Here is a 25,434-nt window from a genome sequence, read left to right as displayed (position 1 = left end):
GGGTTTGTTTTGTGACCAACTAGGGACGAGAAACGAAAAGGAAAAGACCACTGTGGCAAAAACTTCATATAAGAGTGTGCATTAAGTTAAAAAATCTATCCATGTGGTGCCAAGAGTATCTGCATGTTCCTCGCTTACCTCTAGTACACTGCTTGTCAGAACTGTAACGCGTTCACGATGTGCATGTTTGTGTAGGAAATTCTAAAAGAAAGGAGTGCATGGAGTTACCAACACCCCCAAAGCGATATCGGTTTTTTAGTTTCTTGCCCAAGAATCTCTCACTTACTTGTATTAATGGATGCCGCAACTCTACCGTTAGACCCAGTTCGTCAAAACAATTTCTGTTGGCAAAAGGCAAGTTGCTATTACTAACTAGTATGTGCGGGATGATTTTTCTCCGCTGTCTTAAGGTTAAACACACGTCTTAGCTAATCTTTTCCGCAAATCTCTGCTATCGTGGAGTCTGGTGCTCAAGCGTATGTGAATCTCAATGTCTATTGCTTAAAAAGGTACGCGCCAACTTTGCACGACAACAGATCGTCATCAACATAAAAGTAGGACTAAGTTAACTAAATTTGACAAAATTCATGGGCGCCATGTTTAAGTGATCCATTCTCTTAACGAGTTGTCGATCGAGATGTTTGAAATTAAATGAGTTTGTCTATAAAGTATGTGAAGGAGCATGGTTGTTGTAAAGTTACTTAATAATCACATACAGCACGTGTATTCAGTTGAACTCTGTTTTATTCAGGTACAAGATTATATTTTCCGAGGAGCGCCGGCCGGCGCTGTCCTCCGTGCAATTGTCGGCGCCAACATGGCCGACGCACGTCACGTCAACGTGACGTGCGTAAACTAGAACGCTACATATCTCCCCCTTTTACCAAAGTCTTAAGCAGTCACTTACACATCGTTGTCCAGTTCAAAGTCTCGAAATCTGGAGGGCCTTACCACCTGCCTTCCGCTCCTGGTAATCCTACCGGCGTTCTCTTGAGTCCCTTGATACTGCATTCCAGTTCCTTCCATTTCTTCACTCACCGCTCCATCACCGTTCATGCTTTCCCCCGCCTGGTCCATCTCAGCTCCTTGAGTCTCGCTCGCTTCTTCACCTTCTCGCACCTTCGCTGCACTTGCTCCATCACATTGCTCACTTCCACTTTGCCTACTTTCCACGTTCAATTCATCCATGTCTTCACCTTCCGTTCCAAGTCGTTCCCACCTCAATACCTTGTTACACCGGGCCATGCGGTCCTGCGACCACACGTTACCATCGCTCAGCAGGGCCGCTCAATCGTACACTTCCTTGACTTGCATAGGCTTGCTATACTTGCTGTCTCCTTTCTTTTGTAGAGTGGCTAGCTTTACTCTCACCCACTCTCCTTTTTCCAGGCCAGTCTCTTTCACATTCCTCCGTTTATTGTAGTGGTTGGTGTAGATTGTTTGTGCTCTTTCCAGGTTGGCCCGTACCACTGCAGGGGACCACTCCTGGTAACAACCTTTTCCTTCCATATCCTGTTGTCATGCGTGAAGGGTTCACGTCCTCTCAATATTTGAAACGGGCTGTACCCCGTGCCTGTGGGGGTTATTCTGTAGGCCCACACCATGTTCTCTAGCGCTTTCTCCCAGTCTTTGTTGCTGGATATGGCGGCTTGTATAGCTCCCATTACTACCCTATTAAATCGCTCCACTAGGCCATTTCCAGCTGGATGGTAAATTGCCGTGTGTCTGATGGTGATGCCATTTCTTAACATGAATTGGTTTCATCTCTCCGACGTGAACTGTGGGCCATTGTCGCTTAAGATGGATTTGGGGATTCCTTCCCTTGTGAAAGTTTCGGACAGGAACTTCAAGATATTCTCAGTGTCCATGGACTCGCCCACTTTCAACTCTGGCCACTTGGAGTATCGATCTATGAGGACGCACACGTACTTCTGCATGCCCTGGTCATCTAGCACAGGTCCTAAAATGTCTATGGACAGCTCTTCCCACGGATTGGAGGGAGAATCGAACTTTCCAAGAGCTGGACGTAGTGGTTTCAATGTTTTGTCAGCTCCTTGGCATTGTGGACACTCCCTGACGTGCCTCTCCGCTCTTATGTCCATACCTGGCCACCAGTAATTTTGTTTTGATCTGGCCTTGAGTTTTCCTATGCCCAAATGGCCTTCATGTAGCAAATCCAATAACTTGTTGGTAAGGTTCCTTGGGGGGATCACCTTGTCTCCTCTATAGATGAATATCCCCTTGTCTCCTACTGACAGTTCCTCCCTCACTTCGTAATATGGCCTAAGGCTCGTTTTCACATTTCTCTTGTCTGGCCATCCTTGTATGATGTGCGTCTTCACTTCCTTGATGTCGGTATCCTCCTCATATGCCTCAGTCCATTCTTGTTGGCTGATTAGTTTCTCCTGGTCTTCTATGAGGGCTACCATCTCCCCTCTGTCTGCAGGTTCTTCCTCTCCAGGCTCCATGGCAGCTGCTCTACTCAGGTAGTCCGCTACTCGGTTCCGGTTCCCAGGGATGTATTCCACATCGTACCTGAACTCAAGCAACTTTAAGGACATTTTGGATATCCTGGGTGTGGCACTGGCGTGTCCACTCGATGTCAATACTTTTACAAACGGCTTGTGGTCTGTCTTGAGCAGAAATCGGGTACCCCACAGGAATTGCCGGAACCTCGCCATGGCCCACACCACCGCTAGCATCTCCTTCTCGATCACGCTGTATTTGCTTTCGGTATCCGTCAATGCCCTGGATGCGAAGCTGATTGTCTCCATGTCCCCTCTTCCTCGGTCTTGCATGAGCACAGCGCCCAGACCTTTGTCGCTGGTGTCGGTCGTGAGCACGGTGGTGCTCTGTGGGTCGTAACCTTTGAGCGGTATGGCTCCTGTGACATCCTTTTTGATGGTTTCAAACTCTGCTTGGGCTTCCGGTGTCCACTGAAACGCCGTGCTCTCCCTGGTCAGCAAGCTCATGTTGTAGGTCTTTGAGGCAAAGTGTACCACGAATTTACTATAGTACTCCGCCATTCCCAAGAACGACCTGACTTCTTCCTTGTTCTTGGGGGGCGGTGCTTCGGCGATGGCCTTTACGTTCTCCGCCTTTGGTGTGACCCCTTGTTGTCCGATTTCATGGCCTAGGTACGTCACCGATTGCAGGCCCAATCGGCACTTTGTCCATTCTGCTGTAAGGCCCTTGACTTCCAGTGTTTGTAGCACTTTTTCTAACTTCCGATCATGATCCAGCCTGTCACACCCCATCACCAGGATGTCATCCTGAAAGTACTGTACACCCTCGCAGTCTCTGAATAGTTGGTGCATCATTTTCTGAAAGACTGCAGCCGCCGAGGCCAGCCCGAACGGCATGCGACAGAACCGGTAGCACCCGAACGGGGTGATAAAGGATGTGAGGCTTTTGCTGTCCGGATGTAGTGCTATTTGGTGGTAGGCCGAGGTCAAGTCAATAGTGGAGTACCACCTTACTCCTCTGGTCTTGGCCAACATCTCCTCGATTCTGGGAAGGGGAAATTTCTCCACTACGATGTTTTTATTCAGTTCTCTCAAGTCCACACAGAGCCTGACCTTCCCATTGGGCTTCATTACGACCACTAAGGGCGCCAGCCATTCAGCGCAGGTGATTGGTTCTATTATGCCCTTCCTCTCCAATTCTTGGAGTTCCGTCTGGACTGCTTCTCTCATTTTCGGCACCAGACTCTTGTAGATTCTGAGTCCCTCCGGACCCAGATTCAGCAACAGAATACGTTTCTTTCTTTGGGGGGTGAACTTTTCTTCATTTTCATCCTCCAGGACCCCAATGAAATTATCTATGTATTCTTTCCAGTCCTCCCACTTCATCAGTGGTTCTCCGGGTTTCGGTAGGAATTGCACAGGTGCTATTGCATACCCCGCCGGTGTGCTCATCTTCACTTCCTTGGTAACTGTTACGTCGGTGCCTTTGCCGGTGGGGCTGCCTGGGGTGATGTCCTTGAACCCTGTACACGTATCTCCCTGGGGACTCTTGGTGCTGGTCCCCACCTCCTCCTCTTTAGTAGCCAGCGCTACACCTCCCTGGCGTGGGTTCTCAGGAATGTAGTGCGTGTGTCCTATTGACTGTGGGGTGAACGCGCCGCCTCTCTGGCCTATTCGCCGCTCCTGCGATTAGCTGTGGCACTGCCACGCTCCTCGGATTCACCGTACCTCGGGTGTGTCCTGCCGTGTCTTGGTGCTTCGTCTCGTCGGCTGGGCTGTGCCAGGTGGACCTTGCCCGTGTCTGGGTGGGCCAGGTGACCGTGTCTGGGTCCGTCTGTACCTCGTGGCCGCCACGTGGGGGTCCGACGTTTTATTTTTTTCGTGGTCGTCTGGTTGTGCCTCCCGACCTCGTCGCCACTGTAAAGTTACTTAATAATCACATACAGCACGTGTATTCAGTTGAACTCTGTTTTATTCAGGTACAAGATTATATTTTCCGAGGAGCGCCGGCCGGCGCTGTCCTCCGTGCAATTGTCGGCACGCTAATGGATGCGCGCGCATCCGGCGCCAACATGGCCGCCGCACGTCACGTCAACGTGACGTGCGTAAACTAGAACGCTACAGTTGTTTATATGGATTATTGAATCAAATGGGCGTATATACCTGTGGCCCTCTCGACCCAAACGAAATTCAAGACCACACCGGAAGGCGCCGTATTTGCATAAAACAGCGCAATAACAGTCTCCAAAAAGCTACACCGATAAGGTCAAAGGTGCTCGCAAAAAATAAGTTGTGAACAAGAAGTGACAATAAAAATATTGGCGATAAAAATATTGTATGACCATGGCGAGAGACGGAGGGGGACACATGCAGCCCGGAGCTACTGACCTGACCATGGAGAGAGACGGAGTGGGCCATATGCAGCCCGCAGCTGCTAACTTGACCTTGGTGAGAGATGGAGGGGGCCACATGCAGCCTGGAGCTGCTGACCTGACCATGGAGAGAGACGGAGTGGGCCATATGCAGCCCGCAGCTGCTAACTTGACCTTGGTGAGAGATGGAGGGGGCCACATGCAGCCTGGAGCTACTGACCTGACCATGGAGAGAGACGGAGTGGGCCATATGCAGCCCGAAGCTGCTAACTTGACCTTGGTGAGAGACGGAGGGGGCCACATGCAGCCCGGAGCTGCTGTCTTGGCATGGCGAGAGACACAAGACTCAGCGGGCCACATGCAGCCTGGAGCTGCTGACCTGACTATGGTGAGAGATACGGGGGGCCACATGCAGCCCGGAGCTGCTAACTTGACCATGGTGAGAGACAGAGGGGGCCACATGCAGCCCAGAGCTGCTAATCTGACCATGGCCAGAGACGGAGGGGACCACATGCAGCCCGGAGCTGCTAACTTGCCAGGCTCCCCAGCACAGAGGGCTGTGTGAAGGGTTACCCCAATGAAGCCTTACCAGAGTTAAATACAAATAGGTGGCCAACTTAGTGGCAGTTTCGATAGATGCAACATTGTGGGCCGTGAGGCGGGCTCAGTGATAAATATCCTTCCATTCTTTCGGTGTGAGCTCCCTGCCCAACTCCTCCTCCCAGCGCAGCTGGCCAGGGGATTTCCCAGTTTCGGAGGTGTTTAGAGTGAATTTATATAGATCTGATGTCAATTATGCGTCTCTGTGCCGTTTGATTAACCACTTCTCAAATGGTGTGAGCAGTCTCTCTGTACCCTCCCTCATCTCCCTGTGGAGTATCCAATGTCTGATCTGTAGGTACTGGTAGCGCTCCGTTTCGGGAAGTCCGTGATCTGTACGGAACTCTGCGAAAGGGCGCCGTCCGGAAAGGTCAAAGAAATGTCCTACGGAGCGGCTAGCTTCCGTCGTCCAATGGTGAAATTCCCCATAATCTAGGCTGGATGAAAAGTCAGGGTTCTGTACAATGGGCGTAATGGGAGATGGGAATGTCGTGAGTCCCCTGGCATTAGCAGTTCTATCCAAAGCCAACATTATGGGCCGAATTACCTCTGAGAGGTACAGGTTGCGAGGGCGTCCCTTGCGTGAAAGGAAGGGAACTCCCCACAGTGGCTGGGCTGCCAGGGACCTATCCATAAATAACCAATGTTTCTCAGATTCAGGGTATGACCACTCCACTAGTGCTCTCATCTGAGCCGCCCACCAATACGCCACAAGGTCGGGGACCCCAAGTCCCCCTTCCACAGGGTCCCTGCATGTGAGGTTGCAACGCTTCCAAACCCTCTGATCCCGCCAGATTGAGCGCTCTATGTCCCTCTGCAGTGACCATAGAACTCCAGATGGGGGCATCAGTGGAAGACTGTGGAATAGGTAGAGAATCTGGGGCAGTAGCACCATCTTCACCGCCGCAATCTGGCCCACCCACAAAAGGGAATGGGGTCTCCCTTTGCGGAGGGAATCCAGAACTTGTTTCAAAAGTGCCTTGTAGTTCGACTGTCTAGTGGCAGAGATGGTGGGAGCCACCCAAAGGCCTAGATAAGTAATAGAGTCATGAACCCATTGAATCTGAAAAGTGCGCTGTAGGAGTTCTAGCGTCTCGGGCTCTAATGATAAATTAAGAGCTTGCACATTGATCTGAAAGCCTGAGTCGAGTGCAAACCGGGCCAATTCATCTAAGAATGCCAGCAGAGATTCCCAAGGACGCTCCAATTTCGCCACTACGTCATCGGCATACAGACAGAGTTTGTGTTCCGACCTCCCGAAGCGTGCTCCTTTAATGGTGGATCATCACAGACTCTTTGAGCTAGAGGCTCCATATAGAGAGCGAAGAGTAGTGGTGACTGCGGGCACCCTTGCCTGGTTCCCCTGCAAATAGAGAAGGCCGCTGACGCCACACAATTCACCCGCACCGTAGCTGTTGGATTTGTGTAGCTCTGGCAGATCCAATCAATAAAGCGATCTGGCAGGCCAAAATTAACCAGCGTCGCCCGGAGGTACGGCCAGTGAACTCTGTCAAACGCCTTTTCGGCGTCGACCGAAAGGATCATGCATTCTGCCGGGAAGCGCTCCGAGCGGTCCATCGAGTGGAAAAGCCGTTTGGTGTTATCAGTGCACTGTCATCCAGGAACAAAGCCTGATTGGTCAGGGTCTATCAGGACCAGGAAGGTGATGAGAAAGCCTGGCCGCTAAAATTGCAGTAAAAATCTTTATGTCCACGTTGAGTAGAGATACGGGGCGGTAGGAGCCGCAGAGAAGGTTATCTTTCCCTGGTTTTGGAATCACTGTTATTAAGGCCTCCAACATGGAGGATGGGAAGGAAAAGGCTGATGACGACCCGACTGAGTTAAAAATGCGCACTAAAAGCGGGGCCAATGTCCCACAGAACTTTTTATAAAAACCGGAAATTAACCCTTCGGGGCCAGGTGATTTGTTATGGTTACGGCGAGCGATCGCCGATATAACCTCCTCCATTTGAATGGTGGCCTCTAGACAGCTGCTTGGATCGGGAGCAGTCTGGCTGTAGCCACGCCATGAAGGTATCGAGTCGGTTCAGTCTCAGGCAGAGCTTGAGCCGAGTATAGTGTTTCGTAGAAGTGTCTGAAAGCCTCCACAATCTCGTGTCCTCACTACATTCTCCACCCCACGTGGATCCTGTACCTCAGAGACTCTATGAGCCTGTCTTTGAGCTTGAATGCGCCAACAGCGATCTCTGCCTACATCAAAAGCATGTTTGAGGCGCAGAGCCGCATTTTCAGCTCGATCTACATTAAACCCCGCTAACTGTGCTCAGGCCGCCTTTAGAAGCTTCCAGACTCTAGGAGCACCAGGGTGATGGTGGATGAGTTCCAGTTCAGTGACCTCGCTCATCAAGCAGTCTTGTTTCTCCCGTCTGTCTCTGTTGTCAGCTGACACTATGCCAATGAAGACCCATCGAATCACCACCTTCATCACCCCCCATAAAGTCGTGAAGGATATGCCTGTGGTGTTGTTTGTGGCTAAATAGTCGACTATGCTCTTCCGAATTTGTTGCACTACTGAGGGGCGCTGAAGCATAGTCTCCCGAAGGCGCCAGAAGCGGCGGGTAGGATGCCGCAGGGGCAAGGTCAGAGAGAGCCGCAACGCAGAGTGGTCAGACAGGGGAGAATCTCCACATCACGGATCTGTTGCGTTAGGAGGTCAGAAGTAAAGACATAGTCAATTCAGTTGTATGTTTTATGGGGGTGAGAATAAAATGTGTATGCCCTAGTGTTGGGATGTCAAAGTCTTAATATATCGGTAAGTCCAGCCTCCACCAATAATTGTTGATCCGTGTTAGACAAGGTCCCTGTCTGGTCCCATATTTGCCCAGAGCGGTCCATGTCACCATCGAGTACCATATTAACGTCCCTCCCTCCCCCCCAGCAAAACCGTTTTGTCTGGCAGGCCTGTAAGCTCCTGAATTACTGTCTTAATAAAACCCTCTTGCCCACTGTTGGGAACATATCCTGGGGCTTTCGAGAATGTGTGTGTATCTAAGGCAGAGTTCTTCAATCTGTGGGGCGTGCCCCCTTGGGGGCGGTGCCATCATCTTGAGGGGGGCGTGCGCTCCACCGTAAAATCTCACCTTTACTTGTCGCAAGCACATTTGCGATGTGCCATACTCATGTAATTTAACCTCTTCCGTGCTCATGACGTGCTCAGCTCGTCATGAGGCACGGTGCTCCGGTGCTCATGACGAGCTGAGCTCATCATGAGCCGTGGAACGCTCGCATGCGGGGATAATTCCCCTGCTGTGCTGAGCGTTCCACGGAAACGGGTGTGGTCATGACGAGCTCAGCTCTTCATGAGCACACGAGCACTGTGCCTCATGACGAGCTGAGCTCGTCATGAGCACCGGGGTGCTGTGCGCGCCCTCCAGCACAGCAGGGGAATTAACTCTGCACGGAAGGGGTTAAAGAAAAATGTTGTCTGCTGTCTTCAGCTCTCTCGGGGACTCTGACCTTGTCATGGGGTCTTGTCCAAACCTGCCTCTCAGACACTGACGTGCAGGCAGACGTGCAACGCCCAATAAAGTCAAAGGGCTTCAGCCCACCCTCCCACCCCTCTTGTGTGGCAGCCCGGGATAAGACAGCCTCCCGGGAACACACACAGCCTCTCCGAGTACTTCACAGGTCTTTTAAAGACCGTTTGCTTCTTAGTGACACCTTTGTTCTTTTTTCACAGCTTATTAGAGCCCCCGCATCTCCACTCTGCCTGTTGATGGAATAATCAGCCCCCACCCCCCAAAATTTTTTCGTAGCACCCCGCCCGAAATTTGGCCCTAGTTGGGCCTCTGCCTGTAGGGCACATTGGCTGCCCTTGTGTTAAGGCAATAATGTGCCAGCATTTATTCGCCAACTTAGTTAATGTCTGGCTGAAAATGATTCCAAGACTAGGTAATACCTATAGCATCATCTTAATACTGCAGGCAGTGCGTGCTCGTCTACACAGTTACAGATCCGTACCAAGTCGCAAACATCAATATTCATCAGTTCTTCACCTGTTTCTCACAGAATATCAATTTACCATTGTAGGTCACTCAGAACCGCAGAAGCGATTTTTTTTGTTAGCCTCACTGCACCACTTCTGTTGACCCCCCCGACTCCGAGCTCACCACTGCTCGCTCCCCGCCCCTCCCCAAACTCGCCTTTTCCCTGCCCCTCCCACCTTTCAAAAGCGACATCTAATCTGAACTTTAAGAAAAGGTGCCCTCCTCCGCACAAAAACTGCAGATGTGCATACACACAGAGAGCCTGCCTGTTTTCTATTTAAGTAAAAAGTAAAATGAGTTATTCTGTGCCTCACCTCTCCCGATCAAATGGGTGAGATATAGAAATCTGTAAATACAGATCAGAGCCCAGTGGATGAAAATGCTCAGGTGCTCATTTGGGACCTCATTTATGAGAAGTGACGCATCGCTGCGTGAAAGCAGCGATGCGTCACTTCTCAGTGCGCACTCCTTGCGTCATACCTGATGCGTCATATTTAATGTATGACGCATCATGTCGCATGGAGTTAAAGATACGCCAGTATTTCTGACGTATCTGTAAGCGCAAATTGACGCATTGCTGGAGTGTGTCACAAAAGTGACGCAACTCCAGCAATGCGTCCTTTCACATGGGGCAAGCCCCATGTGAAAGGGCCTGTGTCAGTCTTACGCCTGCTGTGAGGCAGGCGCAAGATTTTGACGCAACAGCACCCTAGAAGTGACGTAGTGAAATCTCATAGATTTCGCTGCCTCACTTCTACGAGGCTTTTTGCAGGGGAACGCCCCCCTTGCATACATTATACCTGACGCAGGTATATTGTAGCGTAGGGGTTTACAAAGTGACACATCTGCTCAGATGGGTCATTTTGTAAATAGTGCGCAACAGGAGGCATGTTTTACGCCACCGGTGCGTCACAAAAAGTGACGCATCAGAAGCGCAAAACTGACACAAGGCCTCATAAATGAGGCCCTAGATTTTTAACCGCCGCCATTGAACAAGTTTGTGTATTCTTTTGCTAATTGTCCACCGTCCGTGTTTTTCAGAACTGTGACTGAAAAGGTTCAGCTGTCTTAGAGCAGTTACATGATGAAAATGTACTTCTGTGTATTTTTCTGACTGCTGTGCCAGACCTATTCTTTATCTCAGAAATGTCTTTGATTCTATGGTCATACGAACGATTCACTGTAGGTCCACTCAGCCATTCAAGTTTTCAGAGGTTAATAAAATGATAGCCGTTTAGTTGAGTAGCAAAGACGTGATGTCACTTTGTCAAAGGCCATGTGATGTCTCTTCCTGTATTGTCACTGGGGTCAAAGTTCTGGTGTTCCGGCTTTTGCCTTCCAAGCAGATCTAGGAGGTATGCCCAACAGCTGCGCAACATGCACAAGTCATTTTAGCAGAGGTCAATGGCGACTTCCAACCCATCTTTTCAATGAGGTATTTAAAATAGTGTATAACATTTCCATCACCAAAGCACCTATGCCTGCTGGATGTTTATACTCCAAATGCTGGTAGTACAGCTGGAGGCCTGACAGGGCAAAACCTGATTGTAGCCCTCGTAGTAACTGCCCTTCATGGTCGCATTGGAAGCAGCAGAAGACACTATATGAAGGTTGCAGAGTAAGGCCTGGAATGGAGTAGCCAGGCCAACTGCGGGAGAGCGGGTCCACTACTAGTTGGTCGCAGGCGTTGAGCACTTGGATATATGTAGATTCCGTCAGGAGTGGAGTGCAACCTTTACTTCAACGTGCATTATCCGTGGTAGTAATTAAGAAAGGCTGGTCAGTAAGGAGCTCCACTAGCCATAAGTAGTGGCATCTTGCTTTCTACCATGAGATAAGACATCTCCTTTTTTGTGATAAGCTAGGTTGAGGTTCACTCACAAAGTTAGTCTTCTTGCAATGGGAATGGGGATAAGCCCTGTTTGGTAAACAGCACTTCTGTTTTTAGATAAAGCTAAAGAGAGTCAAAAATACCTGGTAGCACTGCTGTATTATTTGTTCTTCCAGAGGAATGTGCATTTGGAGGCGTAGCTTTTCAATAATGTTAGGGGCGTGTGAGTCTGCGATTTCCTAACAAGCATCAAGGTGTACCCAACTTAAAAGATAGGGCAAGCTGCAGCTCCCGGACAGTGGTAACAGGCAGGGTTAGGAGCATGCTTTTTTCAATTATTTAGAAGAGTATACCCCGTCAGCATTGGAGCTCAGTGAGATAGTCTTGACTATGTTGTCCACTGTAGCCCAGTTCCTCTTTACAGCAATGTAGCGCAGAAAGGCCACGTAGAGCAAGCTAGCAGAACCCGAACTTAACATCAACAGACCAGACTCAGGGTGAGCAGCAGCAGCAGAGTTTTCAGTAGCCCAGGCCCAGCAGCAGAACACGTGTGGGAAGATTGAGGAATCAAGGTAAGCAGCCTCGATAAAAGCATCAATGTGTAGAAGAAGCTGCAGAATACCGAACATCGTGCAATAACAAGGCACCTAAACCTCCAGGAAGGGAAAGCTTGGAATTCCTGAACCCTGAAACCGGTGTACTCCATGGTGATCTATATAGCAAGGAACCGATTATCTCACTTTCTTTCTCCTTTTTAATAAAATATATAGAAATAGTTTCAGAAATCTAACGATATGAACATTATGTGCAAGGATTAATGTGCTGAACGACATTGTAATTTGTTTTTTTCTACTGAGATGTACAATGCCCATTGTTGAGCTTCAACCAGTAAAGTTTTGAGCTAATGTTTCTGAGTGGCTGTGGATGTAGTAGGTTTAATCAGTTATTTGCCAAATATGGCCTGGGATATGCAAACGGCGGTCATTATGTAGTGTACCAGATTCAAGAAATTTCTGACAGTTGGTGGGGGGCCCAACATCTAAAAAAATTCAGTTGGGGGGGGGGGGGCGGTTGGGGGCTCAACCTAAAAAAGTTTGAAGACCTCTGATGTAAGGTGAAGGTGTAAGCCAAGAACGTCCCTTTAATTTCAGCCTGTTTGCTACCAACACGCCCGGGAACCTAGAAGATACCAAGATGGCAACCCCAGCTGTTTCGGAAGTGGCGGAGGAGAACTTCTGGTGAGGGAACGCCTTTGACCTCAGTCGGTGGAATTCAGCAGGGAGCAAATGTGTCTCCTAGAGTAGGCAAACATGGGCATCTGAACGCTCCAGGTAGGACAAAAGGACTCGGCGCTTAGTGGAATTGTTTAGCCCCTTCATGTTCAGGGACACAATATGAATTTCAGCAGCCATAGGGGTGTAGACTCAGACTCTCCATGCTTTTTTTTTAAACATAAGATTTTATTAGTGAGAAAAGCAGACTCAGGAAATCAGTCACCATCAACACAATAGATGTCAATCAGGGTACAAATCAAGCAGAAAATAAATTAGCGTATAATTCCTCCTATGGGTCCAGCTCGGGACATAGCCAGCTCGGTTGTAGGAGATTCACAGAGTTCACCTCGATACTTATTCCAATGTCCCCATTTCTTGTCCCATTTCTTAGGGCAGCCACTGTCTTTTAAGCAATCATGCAACGGTCCATCTCAGTCACCCAGCACACCACCAGCGGCCCGGGAGCCCCATTTCATCTAAATGGAGCGCTTAACTAAAAGAAAAGCCAGCGCCGCCCACTGTAGTTCCTGTTCTGTCAGGTCATTGGCCCCCCATATGTTGAGAACACATTCTTTTGGCGATGGTAGGAGTGGCTTTACCAAAGAACTGCTCATTTTTCAGATTGTTCCACCCCAAAAGTGTTGCACCACTGGGCAGTCCCATAAAATGTGATAGAAGGTTCCAGGTAAGCTACATCCCCGCAGACACAATGCATCGGGCGGCTTCCAATTTTGGCCAGGGTGAGAGCGGACATGTAGGCTCTGTGCAGAACCTTAAGTTGGATTAATCTGAACTTGTGGCAGATAGCTGATTCTCTAGGGCACAGCTTTCCAAACTTTTCATGGTGGTGACACACCTTTTTGACAATCTTCATTTAGCGACACGGTAACGCACGCGAGCGTAGCGCATGAGCCCAAACCACCTAAGGGGAGCTCAGGAATTTTTTTTTTAAATAGTGGGCAAATGGTGTATTTCCAAGCAACTTTGAGAAAGCAGGAAGGTTAATAATCAATCAATCAATCAATCAATCACAGCATTTATATAGCGCACTACTCACCCAAAGGGTCTCAAGGCGCTAGGGAAGGGGGGTCCGCTACTGCTCGAACAGCCAGGTCTTGAGTTGCTTCCTGAAGGCGAGGTGGTCCTGGGTCAGGCGGAGGTGGGTCGGGAGGGAGTTCCATGTCTTGGCGGCGAGGTAGGAGAAGGACCGTCCTCCTGTGGTGGCTCTTCGGATGCGGGGGACGGCGGCGAGGGCATGGCCGGTCGATCGAAGCTGGCGTTTGGGAGCGTAGAAGTTGAGGCGGCTGTTGAGGTATCCCGGGCCTTGGTTGTGTAGGGCTTTGTGTGCGTGGGTGAGGAGACGGAAGGTGATTCTCTTGTTGACCGGGAGCCAGTGCAGGTCTCCCAGGTGTCCGGAGATGTGGCTGCGACGGGGGATGTCCAGGATGAGACGTGCTGAGGCGTTCTGGATCCGCTGGAGTCTCTTCTGGAGCTTGGCGGTGGTTCCGGCGTAGAGGGAGTTGCCGTAGTCCAGACGACTGGTGACGAAGGCCTGGGTGACCGTCTTCCTGGTCTCGGTGGGGATCCACCGGAAGATCTTACGTAGCATGCGCAGGATGTTGAAGCACGACGAGGAGACGGCGTTGACTTGTCTGGTCATGGAGAGGGAGGAGTCCAGGATGAAGCCCAGGTTGCGTGCGTGGTCTGTTGGTTGGGGTGCGCTGCCCAGGGCGGGGGGTCACCAGGAATCGTCCCAGGCAGAGGGTGAGGATCCCAGGATGAGGACTTCCGTCTTGTCCGAGTTCAGTTTCAGGCGGCTGTTCTTCATCCATTCGGCTACCTCTTTCATCCCTTCGTGTAGGTTGTCTCTGGCGGTGGCGGGGTCGTTGGTGAGGGAGAGGATCAGCTGGGTGTCGTCGGCGTAGGAAATTATGTTGAGGTTGTGCTGTCGTGCGATGTCTGTGAGGGGGCCCATGTAGACGTTGAAGAGGGTTGGACTGAGCGAGGAGCCTTGAGGAACGCCGTAGATGACTTCGGTGGCTTCCGATCTGAACGGCGGGAGGCGGACTCTCTGTGTCCTTCCCGCGAGGAAGGAGATGATCCACTCCAGTGCCTTCTCCTGGACTCCGACGTTGCTGAGGCGCTGTACTAGTGTATGGTGGCATACAGTGTCGAAGGCCGCGGAGAGGTCTAGGAGGATGAGGGCCGCTGTTTCTCCGTTGTCGAGCAGGGCTCGGATGTCATCGGTGGCTGCGATCAGGGCGGTCTCGGTGCTGTGGTTTGCCCGGAAGCCAGACTGCGAGGGGTCGAGGGATCCGTTTGTCTCGAGGAAGGCGGCCAGCTGCTTGTTGACGGTCTTCTCGGTGACTTTTGCCGGAAACGGGAGCAGCGAGATGGGGCGGTAGTTCTTGAGGTCGGTGGGGTCGGCTGATGGCTTCTTGAGTAGGGCGCTGAGTTCGGCGTGCTTCCAGCTCTCCGGGAAGGTAGCGGTGTCGAAGGAGGTGTTGATGATGTCCCGCAGGTGGGGTGCGATGACAGCGTCGGCCTTGTTGAAGGTCATGGTGAGGGCAGGGGTCGGTCGGAGATCCGGAGTGGATGGAGTTCATCGTGCGGATGGTGTCTTCGGTGTTGATCGGCGTCCAGGCGCGGAGGGTGGTGGTGGGGGGCGGGGGTTCGGTTGTGGCGTGTGTCGGTTGAGTGCTGAAGCTGTTGTGTATGTCTGCGATCTTGTGGTGGAAGTAGGAGGCGAGGGAGTTGCAGAGGTCTTGCGAAGGGGTGATGTCGTTGTTTCCGGCGTTGGGGTTGGAGAGCTCTTTGACGATGTTGAAGAGTTCCTTGTTGTTTTGTGCGTTGTTGTCCAGTCGTTCCTTGAATGCGGTTTTCTTGGTGGCGCGGATGAGTTGGTGGTGCTTTCGGGTGGCGAGCTTGAGGGCAGCCATGTTGTCCGGAGTTGGGTCTCTGCGCCAGGTTCTCTCGAGGGCTCGGCAGTTCTTCTTGGAGTTCTTGAGTTCGTCGGTGAACCATGGGGCTTTCTTGCTGCCGGGTCTGCTAGGCGGGGTCCTCAGGGGGGCGAGGTCGTCTGCGCAGTCGCTGATCCACTTGGTGAGGTTGGTGGCCGCCTGGCTTGGGTTCGGTGTGCTGGTGGGAGGGTTCATGCTCAGGGAGGTCGCGAGTTGGTCGGCTGTGATCTTGTTCCAGCTTCTGCGTGCAATCTTTTTCTGGTGGTGGTGGATCGTGGTCCTTCTGAAGCTGAAGTGGACGCAGCTGTGGTCCGTCCAGTGGAGTCCGGTGGTGTGGCTGAAGGTGATGTCCTTGCTGGATGAGCAGACGGGGTCGAGTGTGTGTCCGGCGTAGTGGGTGGGGGTGGTGACCAGCTGCTTGAGTCCCAGGTTTCCGAGGTTGTCCAGCAGGGTGGTGGTGTTGCGGTCGTTGTTGTTCTCCAGGTGGAAGTTGAGGTCCCCGAGGAGGATGTAGTCAGCAGAGCAGAGGGCGTGCAGGCTGATGAAGTCGGCGATGTCTTCGCTGAATTGTGTGCGTGGTCCTGGGGGTCTGTAGATGAGGGTGCCTCTGAGGGTGGTCTTGGGGTTGATGTGGACCTGGAAGTGAAGGTGCTCGGCGGGTGCGAGGGTGTCGTCGGTGTTGGTCGTGATGCGGATGGTGTTCCTGTGGATGATGGCGATGCCTCCTCCTGTGTTGTTGATGCGGTCCTTTCGGATGATCTTGTAGCCGTCTGGGATGGCGATGGCGATGTCGGGCGCTGAAGAGGCGTTCATCCAGGTTTCCGTGAAGAAGGCGACGTCTGGGGCTGTGGAGTCGAGCAGGTTCCAAATCTCGATGGCGTGCCTGTGGACGGAGCGGGTGTTGAGCAAGATGCATTTCAGGTGGCTGTGAATCTGTGAATCTAACAAAGACAGTGACTGGCAAAACTGAGTCTAAGCAAGGTTAGGTTTGTGCCTGAAACAAGAATATAATCATGCACACATTGACACATGCCCCAGTGATTTACGGCAGTGGAAGAGTGCAAGGACCACGGTTGGTAAACAAACCTTTCAAAAGTGTGACATATAGAACCAATGTAACCCCCTCTGTGCTGGAAGTCAATGCAGCCATGCTTACTGCTCATATAGCCGGCGGTAATGGAGGAAGTCTGTGAGGAACTCGGCTGATTATAATTATACACGTATTCCAGACCGCTTTATCTATTTTCTGCAATTTTGGCTAGTCAGATAAATGAAAGCCGTCTAACAATTATTCTTAAACTTTGCAGCAGTTAACTTAGAGTTTGTCCTTGTTCAAAGGGGTGTAATTTCTGATATTTGCGTTACCCTTGTCTTCATTGCTTGATTTTTGCTCACTAGAAAGTGTCATCTGAAATAACACTCAAAATAACACTGAAATTATGAGAATGTCACACATGGCAATCTAAAACCTTGGCAGCTATGCACTTTTCTCTCTCCACAAGCTCTAAGGCCCCTCCGGCACTGTGCACTGGGCCCCTGGTCTGGGAACTCCAGACTGGTTCGGTGGGTGGAGGAGTGATGGAGGCCCCTCCATTTAATTTGCAGGTTCCGGGGCTGACAGTGATGCACCATTTCTTCCCCAGCTAAATGAATCCAATCGTCCAGGTCACTGGCTCCCTGGTAGGCAGAGTTGCATTGGAAGCAGTCACAGCAGTTTTGCCCCCTTGGACCAGGACTCGCTGTTCCTCTCCTCACCTGGCGGCCTCGAGAAGCACAATAAGCTGTGCACATTGTCGGACAAACACAGATTAGGACACGAAGGCTGTGGAGCAGAGCTGCACTGGAGTTAGTCTTGTCAGTGTGCTGTCTGCCATATCCTGCAATGTGCACAGCTTATTGTGCTTCTCGAGGCCGCCAGGTGAGGAGAGGAACAGCGAGTCCTGGTCCAAGGGGGCAAAACTGCTGTTCAGGTGTGCAGTTGGGCGACTTAGCCCCATAAATAGGAGCATACTGTTGTGCCAGTCGAGCGATCCGGCCAGGCCTACGTGTTGGGAGTGGGACTGTCCCAGGGCCAGCAGCGGGGCTAAAATAAAGCTGGACTCAGTCTCCCGCCAAACTCGACTATCGGCATGTATAGCAGTGACTGTGACCACCGCAAAGTTTGAGGTGGCACAGACATTATCAAATAGTAATCTCATTTTACGGCAATATAAAACCTTGGATGCTATGAAGGTGTGCGAGAAAATAAACACTGCGGTGCTACCGAGAATTGCGAACCTTTTCTCCCACAGCGCACACACAAGAGCTTTGTTCCTCAAACCGCAGGGGAGAAAACAACAAACTGTTTATGGCTATTACAATGCAAAGAGAGCGAGCTGGCTCACCAGTGCGGCGTGCTATGCAAACAGAGCACCAAACGGAACTCACAAAGGGAACATCGCCTAACGCTTCTCCTCCCTCCGCGCACTGCGTCACTGAAAGCAAACACAACGTCCAAGAGAGCGTTTGCCCTAATCAGCCTGCAGACGTCATTGTCGCGCGACACACCCACACATGGGAGGCGACACAGTACTGTGTCCCGACACACAGTTTGGAAAGCTGTGCTCTAGGGGACATTAGGGCCGACCGCCAATCCTCTTCATCTAAAGGACCTAGGTCTGCTTCCCATTTGGTCCGTAGTGACTGGAAGGGATCGGGGAGAATATTACAGAGCTTGCGGTAGGTGTAGGAGATGGCTTTCGCAGGGAGGGGTTCCGACAGTAATCTGTCCTCTAATGGGGAGGTCTCAGGTATGTAAGTAAGGTCCGGGATGGCGGCCAGAATGGCGTGTTTGATTTGTAGATATCGGAAAGATTCTGTCAGTGCAAGGGAGTATTTGGTCTGGAGATCACTAAATGTCAGTAGTTTACCCCTATGAACAAGGTCCCCTACCACCGAAATCCCTATCATGTCCCATTTGTCGAATCTCTGGAGGAAGCAGAGGGAGCCCAGGCGTTGCGACGACCATAAGGGTGTTGCCTTTGTGAGTGTTGCCTTTGTGAGTGTATCTGACCACCCTGTACTCCTGTTGGCTCTATGCCATATTGCAACCGTGTGTGCCATGGGTCCTACATACCTATTCCTGGCTGGTTTGTTGTAGAGGGCCCCCAGATACCCCTCCCGTCCAGTCTGACACCTATCTAGGAGGAAGGCCAGATTCAGGGGTGAATCATGGATCCAATGATTGACAGCCACCAATTGCGACGCCCAGTAGTAGAGGCAGAGGTTAGGTAGGGCAATGCCTCCATCGTACCACCCTTGGAAGAGTTTGCGAAGGGCGATATGAGCTGCCCCGCCGTCCCACAACAGAAGGCGAATTTCGCTCTCAACCGCACTAAAATAGGAGTCCGGGATCAGGAAGGGACAGTTTTGCAGAGCATACAGGAAGCGCGGGAGCGCCAGCATTTTGAACAATGCCGCCCTGCCGGGAAGGGAGAGTGGGAGGGACCGCCAGTGGCACACGTCACTGTGCAGTCTGCGCAGGGGACCCAACAAGATGCGGTCGTGGAACATCTTGGGGTCGGGCGTGACATAAATACTGAGGTATTTAAATCCATCTGAAGCCACTGTGATGGAAACCCCCCGGGGTAGACGGGGTAGGGGGCCATGCAGCAGGTATATTATTGATTTGGTCCAATTGATCGAGTAGCCCGAGTATTTCCCAAAGTTAGTAAGGACGTGGAATAGACTATTATTAGAGGACCGGGGGGAAGCTACATATATCAGGATGTCGTCGGCATACAGGGAAATTTTGTCCGTCATTTCGCCGTTCCATTGGAGGCCTCTAATGGAGGCGTCTGTACGGACCCAGTGGGCTAGGGGTTCGAGGGTGAGGGCGAACAACAGCGGAGACAAGGGGCAGCCTTGTCTGGTTTCCCTGTGAAGGCGAAATTGCCGAGACGTGTGGTTATTGACCCGGACTTGGCCCCAGAGGTCTGTGTACAGGAGCCGCACCCAGCTAATGAAATTGGGCCCAAAGCCAAATCGGAGCAGGACCTCGAAGAGATGGGGCCATTCGATCGAGTCGAACGCCATCGTGGCATTAAGGGATAAAATGGCGGCGTCTTGTTGTATAATGGATTAGCGACTCATGACATTATTAACCCTCCGTAGGTTTAGTGCTGTGTTACAACCCGGGAGGAAATCGGACTGGTCGTCATGTATTAGGGAGGGGAGCACGAGGAGGAGGCGATTTGCTAGTAGTTTGGCCAGGACCTTTGCCTCCGCGCTAATCAGGGAGATCGGTCGATAAGAGCCGCAATCAGTGGGCGGTTTATTTGGCTTGAGGATGACCGCGATGGAAGCTAATCGTTGATCAAGCGGGAGGGTACCACTTTCATGGCTTTCTTCAAGCATATTCTTGAGATGGGGGACATTCCTGGGACCATGCCCTTCAGGAATTCGATGGGAACCCCGTTGGGGCCCATAGCCTTGCTGGAGTTAAAGGCAAAGAGCGCTGTAGAGAGTTCCTCCGCCGTCATGTCGGCGTCTAGGGTCTCCTTATCAGCGTCTGAGATGATAGGTAGGCGCATCTCATCTAGGAGTTGTCTAGACTCCTACGACGTATAGCATGCTTCAGCGGTGTAAACGAGTTCCAGATGATCGGCAAAGGCCTCTGCGATTTCTTGGGGATCTACAACTTTGGCCCCATCCGGTCTAATTATGGATGACACCCATCTGGACCCTTGGTCGCGCCGCTCCAGCCATGCAAGCATTTTACCCGCGCTGTCACCGAACTCATACACGCGATGTCGCGTGTGAAGCAGTCGCGCTTGTCCCTTTACTGCGCAGCGCTTTGTAGGCCAATTGCTGGGCTCAGAGAGGCAAGCTGTGTCTTCCGAGGGGGCCGCGTTATGGGATGTTTCGAGGCGGATGAGGTCAGATTTGGCCTGAAGAATCTGCTCGTTGCGCTTCCGTAAATATCCCATCTTAAGTGCCAGTGCCTCGCCCTTGACTACCGCTAGGTATGCCTCCCAGATCGTGACCGCCGAGTTCACAGAGCCGACGTTTTCAGCAAAATAAAATTCAGTGCGCTCAATCAGGCTGACTTTGATGTCTGGGATCTGCATAAGCCAGGAGTTAACAATAATGGGACCTCTTGTGAATTGGCGGTGGTAGGTTAAGTCTACACTAAGGGGTGAATGGTCAGAGATGCCCCGGGGAGACCCTTCGGGCGGATGAAGCAACCGATGTCTGCGGTGGGACAGAGTAAATAATCGATGCGGGACATGCTGTTATGCACGTTGGAATAATGTGTGAAATACGGTGTGTCTGGATAGTGATGGCGCCAAATGTCCTCCAACCCCATGGCGTGCACAAAGTCGGACAGGTCTGAGCTCAGGCGATGAGAGCTGCGCTTGGGTCTGCGGTCTAAGTCATCACACATTGTCATGTTAAAATCATCTCCGATTAGGAGTGTACCAGTGGGGAGGCCTAACAGTCGGGCGCCCAGATCTTCGAGGGAGTCACGAACTAATGTCGGTTGGAGATATGCGGAGATTATATTCAGGGGACGCCCCTCCCAGGCGGCCTCAGCTAGTGCAAAGAGGTTCAAGGGGTCAGCCCATGTCTTTGTGTGAGTGAGTGCCAGACTCTTTTTAACAAGAATCCCGGTGCCGCGGGACCCGGAGGTGAACCCCGCGTGGACCAGTAGTTTGTAGCCACCTCTCTGAAGAGCTTGACAAGTGTTACCCACCGAGTGCGTCTCCTGCAACAGAACGATGTCAGGGGAGTGGCGCAGTAAATATTGAAGGACTATGCCTCTTTTTATTTTGTGCCCCAACCCATTAACATTCCATGACATTATTGTGAGGGTTCTAGAGATGAGCTGTGTCATTGTGGTGGATAAAGTGAGATCTATGGAAGAAGAGGTTGGAGAGAGGCCGCTCGGGCCGCTGGGTTGTCGGGACATAACGGGACATAGGGTCAGGAGGTTTCTGATCCTCTCGGGGACAAGGTAATACCAAAGGTGGCCAACCCGCCGTTAGTGGACCCTGAAGGAGCAGGGAAATGTGACAAGAAAGGACTCTGCTGAAAATACAAAAGAACATCAAAACAACAACAAAACAAATTTGTTCCCCCCCAACCCCCATCCCATCCCCCCTCCCTGCTTCCCTGCCCGCGGATTCGAAACTATCCACACCCCAACTAGGCAGAGTGCCTGTCGCCCTCCCAACCATGTTAGGGGTAACTGGTGGGCCGTGAAAGCCTCTCGCCCGATACCAGAAGTGTTGTGACTGATGTACATGTGTCATAACCAAAACAGAGCTCAGTGCAACATCCACATATTATAAAAGATACTTGGTAGTCCGTCCTTGCAGCCCGGTTGGGCCGGAGGAAAGCCCCTCGGGAGCGGAGATCAGTGTCAGGCAGAAGCCCGTCGCCCACATCAACAGCGGCCAACAGGGAGTAGTTCCAAAGAAACACATTCCGGACTTTGTCTCACATCGATCCCAGCGCGGTAAAAATATATCATTCCCCGTCGTTGTTGATTCCAGTGAACAGTTCTTGGCTTCCCGGCAGATGATCATCCCTTGGGTGGTCGTCTGGGAAATCACGTGTCTTCGGAGACCTTTCGACCCGGCACCAGCCCTCTAGCCAGTCCCATACTTCGTCTGGCGATAGGAAGAACCAGGCTTTACCGTCCATTTCTACTCGCAACTTTGCAGGAAAGAGAATAGAATACTTTATGTGTTTGTCACGCAGGGCTTTCTTAACTTCTAGAAAACTGCGTCGCCGAGCCTGTACCCTCATTGTAAAATCCGGGAACATCGTGATACAGGTGTTTTCCAGGAGTAGAGGTGGCCCCGTACGAGCCGTTTGGAGGATGGTGTCACGATCTCGAAAATTGAAGACCCTCGCAATGATGGGGCGGGGAGGGGCCCCCGGCTTCGGTTTTCCTCCCGGGACTCTGTGTGCCCGTTCAATTGAGAAGTAACTTGAGAGGTGTGTCGGCTGTAGGTGTTTTGTGATGAGGTCTTGAACAAATAGGTCCGCTGCTGGCTCCTCCATCCGCTTCGGAACTCCCAGGATAGGGATGTTGTTCCGTCTTGCCCTCCCTTCATAGTCGTCCAGTAGGTCACTCATTTGTTTCTGTTGTTTTTGAAGTTGGGCAACTTGTTGCTGGTGGGTAGAGGTGTCTTCCATGAGGGCCGCGGTTTTGACTTCGACATCCTTGACCTTTGTGTCCATTTTGCGAAGGTCTGCTCTTAGTAGGATTACTTATTTGTTGACTGAGTCAATACGAGTTTCGAGGGAGGACCGGACCCCAGCGATCGCTTCCATGACGTCTTCTAGGGTGAGAGATTTCGCACCCGGCGAGGGGGACGTGGGTTTTGGGTCCCCGGATGAAGTCGCGTCCTTATTGTTCCTTCTGGAGCCCCAGGAGTGCTTAGTAATCTGCCTCTGGTTTGATGGCCTGGTCCCCTTGTTTGATGCCATTTGGATCTGTAGTACTAGGCCGCTGGAGCAGTAGGTACAGAGCGAGGCAATTGGCAGTGAAGGGATCCGCCCTTACCTTCGACCGTGGCCGTCTTTCACTAGTCCTGCCAGCCGATCCACCGTGAGGGCCCACGAGAGAGAGCTGTACTGTCCTTGGGCCTGCCACTCGGTCCTGACAACGTTCGAGCCGAAAGGCCCTACGCTTCTCCGCTGGTCCAGCGCCGTGTGGGATCCACGTCGTGGGCGCTTATGCAAGCGTAGTTAGCCGCCTATAATTCAGGGGGGTCCGGGGACTCTAGATTCCACCCGGATATTCACTGTTCGGGGCACGGATTGTCAAGGCCTAGATCCTTTTGTGGAGGGAGATACGGGGAATCGTGGACAGACCGGGCCTTCAGGTCTCCACAGGCCAAGGTCAGCAGTCACTCACAGCACCGGAGCAATAATACTGTGTAGAGGTGCCAATACCTTCAAAATCGCCACCGGGGCTCCAAACTCGCTCAGAGTCACAAGGCCTGTCTGTTAGGAATAGGGCGCAGCTGGAACTCACTGCGCCGTTAGAACGAAGCACCACGGGTCTAATTCTCCCAAGCCCGGAGTCTGCCCAGCGTTATAGAGTTTGTTAGCTAGTCACCGATCCGCCCAGTGCGTTGGAGGGCTATCGGGGCGTCTGGGAGAAAAGGGCCGCTATCAGTGCCGGGAGTGGAAGGATTTTGTCTCAGGGCCTCCGGAATATCCAGGCCTGAAAGCCGGGGTGTCGCGTGAATGTCGTCCCGGGGTGTGGGCGGCTACCGGCGGCTCCTCTCTTGTGCCTTATTCAGGTCTCCCAGCGATGTGATGGGTCTCCTTCAGTCACGGAGGGTGTCTGATCGGTTCCGACCAACGTCAGAGGGGCGATCTGTGCTTCTTCGGGCCCGTACCCGTCTCAGTCTCCGGGGGTCAGTATGCATCCGAGCCGGAGCTCCGCAGCGGGCGCCATCTTGCGAGCGACGGGGGCCGCACTTTGCCGAGGTCGCTCTCCCCCACGGCGTCCCCCGTCCGGTCAGCACTGTGTCTCTGATGTGCACACCAAGCTCTTTATGGGGACCTCCAGATTGTAGGGGTGTCCCCAGTCGGCTAACGGATCTCTGAGGCGGATAATCGGGCGAGGGCCGGGAGCCGCGTTACCAAGCGACCATTTCCTCCGGCTGCTAGCCACGCCCCCCAGACTCTCCATGCTTGATAGAGCTGCCCCTGTAGGGATTGGAAGCATGGTGGGCCTCCTCAGAGTTTTGGGGAAAATAATATTCTTTCTACCTGAGGTTAGTTTTAGGACAGCAGTTAGAGCCCTCATTTTGTCTTAGGGGTTCAAAAAGGGGTGAGCCCTCAAAACTCATGGACCTGGGTCAATATATAAGTACAGTTAAGGTAATAGCAATGTTCCCACAATACATCACACATAGGTAAGATTCAATCTTTCTTTTTTTCTATGGTGATTCTCGCGTCACGTCTGGGGCCTGGTTGTGCTCCTAATCGTTTCTGAAATATATTGAGGGAGGTTTTAAGCGGGAATGCTAACCACCTCATTTAAAACAACTGGCAGGGAGGTAAGACTGACTAATTTCCACTTACTTCAAATTTTCATCTTATCTCGTGACGCGAGAATCACCGTCCGCCATGTTCCATGTAGGTAATTTTCCAAATAAGCCTACATTCTAGTGCCTATTCACCACACAGATCACTAATATAAGTTAATGCTATGTTTTCCAGGCTCTCTCTTCTGTCCTGATGAAGACCCCAACATGAGGGATAATTAACCCTTTCTCGCTTCGTGGGTCGAAACGTAGACTACGCCTAAAATTCACACACCATAGAAAAAAAGAAAGATTGAATCTTACCTATGTGTGATGTATTGTGGGAACATTGCTATTACCTTAATTGTAAAGGCGTTATGATTTAAATGTGATGTAACATTGTCACACCACCTTTACCTTGTCCCTCACAAACCCTTCACTCCCCTTTCTCTTTGCACTGAGAGCACTTACAATGCAATGCTTTTATAATTATACTGATGAAATACAATTGACATTGAAGTAAATATATGCAGTTCAGAGGTACAACGAATGAACTTGTATGTGGAATAAATACAATTTAATTCCTTATACTGCATATCCTATTCTCATTATATCAAGTTTACTTAAGGAGAACTATGAAATGTGGTGTTTTCTAAATATACACTAAAACAAAATCATTGTAATAATACCTCCAATGAACTCGGACCATTTTCTTTCCTGTACTTATATATTGACCCAGGTCCATGAGTTTTGAGGGCTCACCCCTTTTTGAACTCCTACTCTAAGAGCAAGAGCTTTCTTGCGAGGGTTTTATACACAACAATAATTAGACTCACTGATTGAGTGTTGTTGCATACAGGGAGGGCCATATAATTATGGAATTAGAGACCCTT

General features: G+C 51.3%; 1 protein-coding gene across 1 annotated transcript in view; it reads right to left on the bottom strand.

Annotated features, from left to right (window-relative positions):
- The window catches only part of LOC147662783 (uncharacterized), a 49,206-nt gene extending 48,725 nt beyond the window's left edge, over positions 1-481 (bottom strand). The window contains exons 1-2 of the mRNA XM_086950904.1: positions 287-481; positions 139-201 (exon numbers count right to left, since the gene is read on the bottom strand). The gene's annotated coding sequence lies outside the window, so the exon portion shown is untranslated. The remainder of the gene's footprint in view (positions 1-138; positions 202-286) is intronic.
- Positions 482-25,434: the final 24,953 nt, after the last annotated feature.

This window comes from Lissotriton vulgaris, unplaced genomic scaffold (genome assembly GCF_964263255.1).
Source record: "Lissotriton vulgaris unplaced genomic scaffold, aLisVul1.2 SCAFFOLD_2331, whole genome shotgun sequence".
Lineage (NCBI taxonomy): Eukaryota > Metazoa > Chordata > Amphibia > Caudata > Salamandridae > Lissotriton > Lissotriton vulgaris.
Note: the sequence above shows the minus strand (reverse complement) of the source record. Positions and strands in the feature narration are given on the sequence as shown.